At 40.7% G+C, this 9,767-nt stretch overlaps 1 long non-coding RNA gene across 1 annotated transcript; it reads right to left on the bottom strand.

Annotated features, from left to right (window-relative positions):
- Positions 1–1,533: 1,533 nt before the first annotated feature.
- On the bottom strand, positions 1,534–3,896 carry LOC131081937 (uncharacterized). Its single transcript, XR_009114292.1, has 3 exons — positions 3,733–3,896; positions 3,372–3,548; positions 1,534–1,587 (listed from the first exon to the last, which is right to left on the bottom strand). It is a non-coding gene; the product is annotated as an uncharacterized LOC131081937 (long non-coding RNA).
- Between the last annotated feature and the right edge of the window lie 5,871 nt (positions 3,897–9,767).

The raw sequence follows: 9,767 nt of genomic DNA, 5'->3' as shown, positions 1-9,767 counted from the left end.
GATGGCTGGAGGCCACACAGACGGGAAGGTATGTAACAATCCATTTATCACTTTGCAAATATTAGTGCTGCTTGCATTTGCTGCAGCAATATTTCTTCTTGGAAATTGGTGAAGTGAGTAATAACAATGTTATTTATTCTAAGACCTTGGAACTGAGAAGCAATAACAGGGGGACTGTTCCCTTGAAAGCTTCAGAGGTGCAGGAAATAAAATGGGGGGGGCAGGCAGGGAGAGAAGGACAGGAAATAGACCAACAAAGATCTGGAGGAGAGAAAGCCATTGAAATCTTGTGTTTAATTTCTTTGCCCCAAACATAATAAAATTCTTTTTGTAATGATTTATATATAAACAGGCAGGGTGGGAAGATGGGTGAATATTTCAGATTTGTCTCTGGCTGGAATGTCCTGCAAGGTAGCAGGGCATGCAGCTTGGATTCGGGGTCTGGCAAAGAACCTCATTCACCACAGAATCTCCTCGTTCTTTTCTTGCATTTTTTTTTTATTCCTGCACACCCCACCCCCCCAACCCCCCCTTCCCCTTACATCCCTTATCTGAATATATAAGGCTGCCCTTTGCTCAGATTTATGGGTTGGGGCAGCACTGTGTGTATTTACAGTCTCCTGACCTGCAGACCTACAGCTGAACAAGAGCAGGAGGAAACCAGGGCCTGTTCCATAAACAGAGACAGATACATGGGGGAGGCAGCAGGAATTGTGAGCAGCACTTAACATTTTTAACTATTTGGCCAAGCCAAGGAATTAGTGATTAGATTAGGGGCAAAGAAAAATGAGAATCAGGGTTAAAGATTTAGGGAAGGTGGGGAAAAAGGACAGCAACAACCAACAGAGGCCCCAGGTTTGGCATGGGAAGAAAATAAAAGTTATTGGGATGTTATAAAATGTTTTCCGGAGCAAAAGGGAAGAAATGAAAGTGAACCTCCAAAGCATTTTAATCAAGTTGTGCTTTTCTTGGGTAGGACCAAACACCGCTTTTCAAGTCTGATTTTCTTTTGAGGAGGTAGATTACTTAGTCTGTGTTTATTCAGGAACTAATTGCCTCAGATTAAGTAAAAAAAAAAAAAACCAAAAAACTTTACTCATTGATAATAAATATTTCTGAGGTCCGTATCTATCAGTTGCTTTGTCAGTAGAAATTCAGTGCAGATGAGAAAATATTTGAAAGGGGCCAGAGGATTTACTCAACTTCTCAGAGGCGAAGGCAGCAAAAGTGGCAACAACCTGGAAAATAAATATATGAAATGCAATGTATGTAAGGGTCACAATATAGCATAAGTATATCAACATGATGAACAGCTTTGATGAAAATGGTAAACAAAACCACCCTCTCTTCCTGTGGCTTGTTTTACATTGCAATAAACCACTGACTCTATAACCTATCAGAACATGCTGAGATTTTATGCATCATTTCCAACTACTATTTGAACATTTGGTTTAAAGTAGTCATGAACCATAATTAATGGGATTTTTTTTGTGTGTGTGTCCTGATAAAAAGCAAGCTTTATTGTATTTTATTACCTGTTGGTCCAAAGCTCCATATAGATGATGTAAATTCATTGTAGGTTTTAGGCTGGGGAAATAGAGGAGATGGGGGTTTGCACATGACTATGATGAATTAACATTTACAATTTCTAATCAAACCCAGAAATTTAGGTTGAGATGCCCTGTCTAAATTTTCTTCTCTCCTAAGAGTGAGTTGGTAGCAATGAGACACAGAGATTTTGGCCCAGCTCAGCCTACCAGGCGGAAAGGGGGAAAAAAAAAGCCCCAACAACACAGGCACCACAAAGACCATGGAGATGAATGGCTCTATTTTATGAGCCATAAAAGTTTTATTCATCTTGACACCGAAACAGGTTTAGGCAGCGAGTTGACACGCCTTAAATAAATAAGTGGAATTAATTCCCCAGCTCTTGAAACAATAGCAGAGTGCCCGTAACGCTGAGAGCTGCCCTGTTGTTTCCCGTTGCTGCTCGATATTGATATTATTTGTGGGTTGTTTTTTTTTTCCTCTGGGGCCTGGTTGCTCCACTTCAGATTCTTCCCCTGTTTTATTAGAGGTTGAAAAAGGTTCAAGACCTGGTTGTACCACTGCTCCCACCGACAGCTAAAGAACCAGTTTGGCGTCTGGTTTGTCTGTTGTTTTACTGCTGACCTTCAAATCAACTTTCCCCCCTGACCCCAGGAGGCATCTATCATGACAGGAGGCTGTTTAACACAAATGGTGCCCATTTATAGGGGAAGAGAGTCAGAAGATTTCCTTGGTTGTTGGTTTTTTTGTTTTCCTTTTCTTTTTTTAAATGAAGAATTTGGTTTTTTCACCCCTCTTTTCTCAGTCACCACAGGTGAAATCCCTCCTAGCAGCTGGCTTATGAAATAATGTGAGGGGAGGCCTTAATGAGCTGAAAGCACCCTCAGCTGGAGATAAATATATGCAAATGAGATGCACAAACAAAGGAGCCCGGACAGAGAAATATCTGCAATTCCAGCAAAATGCTGCCTGCAGCTAGAAGATGAACAGCTTTGATAAAATGGTAACAAAAAGCACCTTTTTCTCCTCCAGCTTGTTTTACATTGCAATAGAGCATTGTTATTGTAACCCATTGGAGCATGCAGAGGTTTTCTGCTGCTTCAAAAAAAAAAAAAAGAAAACCTGTTTAAACATTTGTTTTTAAGGCATTCATGGGCTATGAGCAATGTGATAGCTCGGAGTTTTTTGGTGGCTTGGGGTGGGTTTTTTGGGGGTGTCAGTTTGGTCATGGTGGATGTTTTGGGTGTGTCTTTTTTTAAGCTATTTTTTAATATATATATATTTAGTATATATATTACCTGTTGGTCTGTCTCTGACTTGGGTTGCTGGTGATTTTGGTCGTGGTATTTTGCAAGGGGGAAGGCAGGGTGGGGGTGGCTGTTGCTACTCAAAAAAGAAAAAATAATAATCCAAGTTTTGCTTTCAAATTTGGAGGGAAAATCCAAGTTGACAAGTAGTAAGAAGCAGCCGGAGGGAATGTGGGAGAAGAGGGGAAAAAATCCAGGCTTGAACATTCACCAAGCAGCACCCAAACAGGCAGCTTTAATGAAAGCAATCAAGCCTCGGAGCTAATTCAAAGATAGACATCTAACATGCTGATTTTAATAAGCTTTTAAAAGGCAATCTCTAACTTTAAAAAGTTGCTCTTTTTAATTTAATTGGGGGGGGGTGGGTGGGTGTTGGTTTATATATTGCGAAAACAAACACAGTCACTAAAATATGTTTTCAATGTGTATAAGCAGCATATCTAGAAAATGCCTTAAACTAGCCCCGTATTTTGAGGGAAGGGGGAGAGGGTGGAGGAAGGAAAGAAGGACACTTACTTGGGATGAGTCAGACATTTTCCAGGGGCCATCATGTCAAAATAATACCTTTATGTTCCTGTCCTTGCCTTTATGAATCTTCCTGCGTGAGCATATGGATGCCTCTTTACCTATAGGCTTCTTCTTCAGAAAACAACCCTGACCGATCGTCCCTTGGAGATAGGCAAACCTGCCTTTCTAAAAGGCAGAGGAGAAAATAGAGAAAATACAGTGCTGTTTAACTTTTAACCTTACGATATCATTAAATAGATAATTATGGAATTATAAATGGAGGGTAAACACTATAAAGTTTAGAGGGCCCTTTACTCCAGGCACTAACCACAATTTTTATATCGGGCAAGAAGAAGAAAAATAGACTTACCTTTAAGGAAAAAAAATATCCCTCTTTCCTTGGCACTTACAGATGTTAGAGCAAACAAGTGTCGGATTTCCCGATGTCAAGAAGATTTCCTAATTTTTCATAGCCTTCTCCTGTTGCATTTTTGGCCCGATATGGGAATCATCAATTTAATTTGTGGGGCTGCGCACTGGAAATCAAGATATACGTGTACGTGTGCTTTAATGAACCCTAAAACCTGACAGGCAGCTTGCAGTTGCCCCAAGCTCAGGATTTCAAGAGTTAATAAAAACTTGGTTCTATTAGGAAGGCTTTCTTTTTGCAGCCCAGGTTTGTAGCAGCATAATTATGTTCAACTGCTGCTGTTTGAAAAGGGCAAACAGCATCTTAGGCACAGAACAATGAAATTACAGCTGAGATTTAGGTTAGCAAAAGCCGTCTTCTGCAGGCTTTTATGATTCATTATTTCCCATTAAATACAGTATTAGAAGTGTACACCAGATAGCTCATGGTTGCTGCGCTCAGAGCACATTATCTATATTACACAGGTCTGGGGAGCAGAATTAGAAAACTTTGGGGGAATGAGCAATATGTGTTTGCTGATAGAAGTACCATATGGCTCATCTTCCTCAATTGCTTTCATTGCGACTCTGATGCTGGAGAAATTAAAGTTTTATTTGATGTGGCACAGCTTAATGAACTGTCTTCTGTTAGGAAAATTGAATATGTTTCCTGTTATTTGAGCACAGAGCCCTCATGGTTTTGGCTGATGAGGGATGCATTATGTATTGTTTATTTAGCATTTTGAAAACAAAAGCAGATATTGGAGGTAAAATTGATTACTGCAGGATGTGTTATATAATCACATTTTTCTCTCTTTAAATTATGGCCTTGCCTATTGTTTTTATGGAAGCATTTTTTGAGGAGGGGGGGAGGGTGTCCCCTAATAAAAAAAAAGAAAGGTTGTCGAGGCAAAGTATATAATCGCTGCTTTGTTTAAAAGCAGCATTAGAGCTTTTTAAGTTTAGACAAGGACATGGAAAAAAAAAATAAATGCACTTACACATGCATTAACCTGCAGACCCAGTGGCTGCCATGCCATAGGTCTGGGGATGCTTGGGGACTGTGTGTGCACTGGGGCTGTGTCATTAGAAGAAGACTCATTTGTCCATCCTAAGTGGAGGACACAGAGAGGGGACATCCAAAACTCAGGAACCGGATATCCTGGATTTCCCATTTCTTAGTATATCGGAAAGAGTTAATTGCAAACTGTTAATACCTGCCAGGATGGGGGTGAATATACTTGGGGAGGATACAGAAAATTGCAATGCCCGTGTTACCAGGCACTGCAATATCAGTCATTTATTTGGGGCAAGAAATAAGATATTGATGGAAAGATGGCTCAGATTAAAGGCAATGTGTGGTTCTGGCTTTGTTTGTAGCGTAAACAGACATGCACACACCAAGGACTATATACACCCTACTATATACCCATGTCATTGGGGTGGCTGGCAGCAATAAGCCCAGTGACAGGCAAGGGCTGTGGGTGCTAACCCTTCTTCTCTCCAAGGGAGCAGACAACTGTACTTCAGCTCTGAAACTTACAGGCAAAAAAATATTGATGCCTCTGGAGAATGTTATTCTTATTAATTCCACTTGTACTTGTTTGAAATCCTGCCCCATGACACCCTCTGACTTTTGCTGTTATTGATCTCCCAGGAAAAGAGAGGTGGGGATCAGGGAGCAGTGAGTGGAAGGCAAAAACTGCCTGTGATAGCTCAGTGCTTCTCTCCTGCCCTCATGCTGCTTTGACAAAAAGACAATTTGTCTTGTGTGCCCCACAATGTTTGAGGACTCTGGAAAACGTGCCTGTTAAACAAGCCCCACACAGAATCTAAATACCATCCATTAAAAGAGAGAGTCCCAATGTGTTTACAGCAGCGGGCCAAGGCGCTCAGCCCTCGCCCCGGAAAAACTCCCATTGACGTCAGCAGGGCTTGTGCTTATGCAAAGAGTGCAGGATCCTGCCCTGCACCTTTAGACAGAAAAAGGAAAAAAAAAAAAAAAAAAAAAAAAAAAAAAAAAGTGGTACTGAAAGGAGGATGTTGCTCTTGAAAACGTCTTGGAGCAAAGTGGTTAAAGCAAAGCCTGTATAAACAGTGACTATAAATATTTTCCATTCTGTATCACTCTTCAAACAGCTCCCTGCCGTAATTTCAGGTGAGTACAAAAATAAATAAACTATAGCATGAGAGGAAGAAGAAGAAACGAGAAATGAAAAAAAAAAAAAGCTTAACTCCTTTTACACAAAAGCTTAACTCCTTTTATCCAGATCTATCTCCCAGAGAAGAAACTAGTGGGTTTTTATGAAAGGCTGCTCCATGACAGGAGCCTCCTTTGAGGAAGACCATTATGCATTGTTATCAGCATGGCGTAATTTGACTGTTGACAAAGTATCTGTGGCAGTGAGAATGAAAGCAGTTAGAAGTGTGTCGGGTTGTAATCAAGAAGATGCTTAGCTGTGCAACGCTGCATCTTGAGCAGATTTGAATCAACATTGCCTTGAGGGGACACACACAGACACAGGCACACACATACACACCCCCAAAGAAAAGTCCATTAATTTTTAGTGGGAAAATTAGAGTGGCACTTGATGAAGTGAAATTTGACATGCGTTAATTGCTCTGCAGCTCTCCTAATTAGAGATTTTCAAATTCTTTTACTGCTGTCAGCCTGATGCCACATTGTCTTGCTGGACAAATAGTAAAATTGCAAATTGGGTTGATAAAGAAGTTGGACTTGAAGATATTGGTATTTAGCTTGTTTGCTGCTGATCATCATTCTCGTAAGAGAGTTAGGGTGTTGTGGCCTATGAAGGGCATTTGGGGAGAGAAAAAGTGCAGTAAAATTCTTCTTCTTGATAAATAGAGAATCAATTATTTAACAGAGCTTATTTAAAAAAGATTAAAGCATGCAAGAAGTGGACAATAAAGCAATGGCATTGTAAATAAACCTTTAATTTTTGTTAAATCTATGTCTTGCATGAGATTTCAAATATCATTCTCAAAACCATTAAATTCAGTTTATTTTTTTGATGCACATCGTTCACAGTGTGGCAGATGGAGGCAAGGGGTGGGGTTCAGGTTCCTGCATGCCTTTTGCCCTAACCTGAAAAGCAGCATAGCAAGAACATGTTCTATATCAAAACCTAGTTATAAGGTTGTATGAACACATATTGGGGCTGGTTCTGAAAGCATGATTTTGTATCCTTTGTTTTTGTTTTCTTCCTTCCCCTCATTCTGGATCATGCCTCCCCTCCCTTAGCCTTTGAACCCCTCTTAATTCATTAACATATTGAATTTTTTCAATTTTCCATTTTCTTGCAATAACAATATTAATGCCAGGGCCAAGGCCTGATTGGAGCTAAATTACTTGTTACCTGCTGGCATTTATTTATATGGCACTGAATTATAAAGCTTTGCTATTGTCATGCCTTGGGCGAATTGTTTATGACACCAGTAATAGGAGTAATTGTTATTGTTGAAATTACCTGTCAGCTACCCATAGCAGTGGCCCTTGTCCCACTGACAAATAGTGACAGGGGAGAGGGATCCTCCGCACGTCCTCCTGATGACTTCTCCTCTGATAATAAGGAGTGCAGGGCCTCTGATAATTTGCCTGTCACTGTTGAGTGCAGCTCAGAGAGAGTTGGCCAAATTGTTGTCATTCACTTTGACAAAGACAGCAAAACGCTGTGGAGCAGGAGGAGGATTATCAAAATAAATGAAAGCCCTCACACGTCCTTTGTTTTGGGTTTTTTTGGGGGTTGAGTTTTTTCCCTCCCCATTGCCACTCGCCTGCCTTTATGCCAGAGTTGTAAAAATGGGCATAGGTTCCTCAGCAGTGTAACTTAAGAGTCAGCACAGGGTAGCAGGGAAAGACACAAGGGCTTGTGCAATTTGCGTGGTGTTTGCCTGAAACATTTTGGTTTCTAAATATAAATTAAATTCTTTATGGATTTTGGAGGAGTTTGATTTGTTTTTTTTTTTTTTTAGTCTAAGGCTGTCTGTGTTTTGGCAATTACCAACTGTCATTGCAAGAGAAAGGATGGTGTTTCTCTTGCATGGATTTGATTTTATTTGATTATTTATTCTCTTATTTTTCACAGTCAGCAGCATTTCTTTCAGCTCTCCTCTTGCTCTCATGCCTGGCCCTCTGAAACATGCCCGATGCAGCAATCAGTGTTGCCCTGTGCCCAGGGCTGCTGGAAACAGCTCTGCTCTGCAGCTTTTTGCCCCCATGAGCTATTGCAATATCAGCTGAATTATCTTCACCAAAAATATTATTTCCTTTAGGAAAGGAGGTTCTGTCACTGATAAACCCAGCAGAGGTCTGTTAGCTGCTGCAAAGGAGCTTTGTGAAGAGGTGGTGTTATTTGTCAGAGCCTATCTATTTATAAAAAAAAAAAAATAAATTACAAAAACTCCCCCTTCACGTCCTATGACTGGTGCGCACGGGAGGACGCCCACGCTCGGTGCAGACTTGCTGCCAATCACACCCCGACACTGCTGGAAAAGGGAGATATTTTACACCATCACAGCAGCCAGGCTGCTTCAGGGATGCTCAAAGTGCAGGTTTGGGATGAGCACATTACACTCTCTCTGATCCAGAGTCGTCCACCCCGCATTCTTCACATCTCATCCTATAATAGCAATAATTTCCCCTCTACTGGTCTTTACACTCAGGTAATGACTACCTGGGGCACAAAGGACCTCAGGGGCTGCTTTAGGCCCTTTGCCCCCAGTAGCCAGTCCCTAATTGATCAGTAAAACCTCCCACCGAGTCACTGATGCATCACGTTATTTGCTGTAACAATGAGGCTTGGTCCACATAAATACCTGTGAGCACCACCTCACCCCTTGATTTGCTCCCTGAAGGAGGAGGTCTAAATTCCTGCTACCAAGGATTTTCATCAGCGGCAAATAAATCTGCTGAATTCAACTCTTTCATTTGTAACCATTGGGCTCAAACGCATAATTTAGCCAAATTATCAGCTGCCTCCATCTTCCCAGGGAACGAGTGCAAACAACGTTTTAGGAACAGACATCTAAATTTAGTAGGGTTTTGAATAATTGATAGGGTGGTGTGACAGAAGATAGAAACTTATGTTTCTAATCATCCCAAAGCATTTCTCCTTCCTCCCACCCGCCAAAAGGAAGTTGCTTTTTTTGCAGTTAAATATAGGGAAGATGTCCACTTAACAAGTATAAAATTGTGATAGCATTGAGAGGTTATCCGTGGTAATAAAAAGCATGGAACATGCCTGAGAATGTGATCTGTAAGGAAGATAATTTTTAAAGATGGAACTTGTCCTTGCTTTGTCTGGGGAGAGGCATGTTAGTGATCCCAGAAGGGGAGGGTAAAAAATATAACACACATTTCTAACTGAAGATATTTAAAATGTATAATGTATTTCGGTATGTTACTGTAAGCTGCTGTTTGATGTTTTTTCCTATAAAGCTAAAATCAAGCATCCTAGATTTGGTTGTGAATCTCCTGCTCCTAGCTGCATCAAAAAACAAAATACATTTTAAATGGCTGTATTACCAATATCCTGATAGTCTTTAACATACAAGCATAATCATCTTCCCTCTATTTTCTCTCTCCATTCCTAAATACAGCCCCAGCAACAAAAAGCCCACCTTTACATTTCAAGCTCATTTGAAATGTAAACTTTTAGCAAATAAGCGATGGCTTATGGAGCTGCATCGCCGCTGTGGCTGGCAGCAAATTCCTTTTTCTCCCTCCCATCCGTGTAAGGGGTTTGAAATACCCATCAGTGTCAAAAGAAACTGCGCAGATCACTGCTGCTCTAAATAAGGCAGAGCAATGTTGAGAAAAAACTGCCCCCCCCCCAAAAAAAGAAAACAAAAAAAATCACTCAATGCATTAAAATGACATTTCTGTCCCATGTCAGTCCAAATGACAAAGTGTCATGTTGTGCATAATTTCAGAAAGATATTCTTCAAACAAACTCATCGTATAAACAGGCAACAGGC

Source organism: Melospiza georgiana, chromosome 3 (assembly GCF_028018845.1).
Source record: "Melospiza georgiana isolate bMelGeo1 chromosome 3, bMelGeo1.pri, whole genome shotgun sequence".
Lineage (NCBI taxonomy): Eukaryota > Metazoa > Chordata > Aves > Passeriformes > Passerellidae > Melospiza > Melospiza georgiana.
Note: the sequence above shows the minus strand (reverse complement) of the source record. Positions and strands in the feature narration are given on the sequence as shown.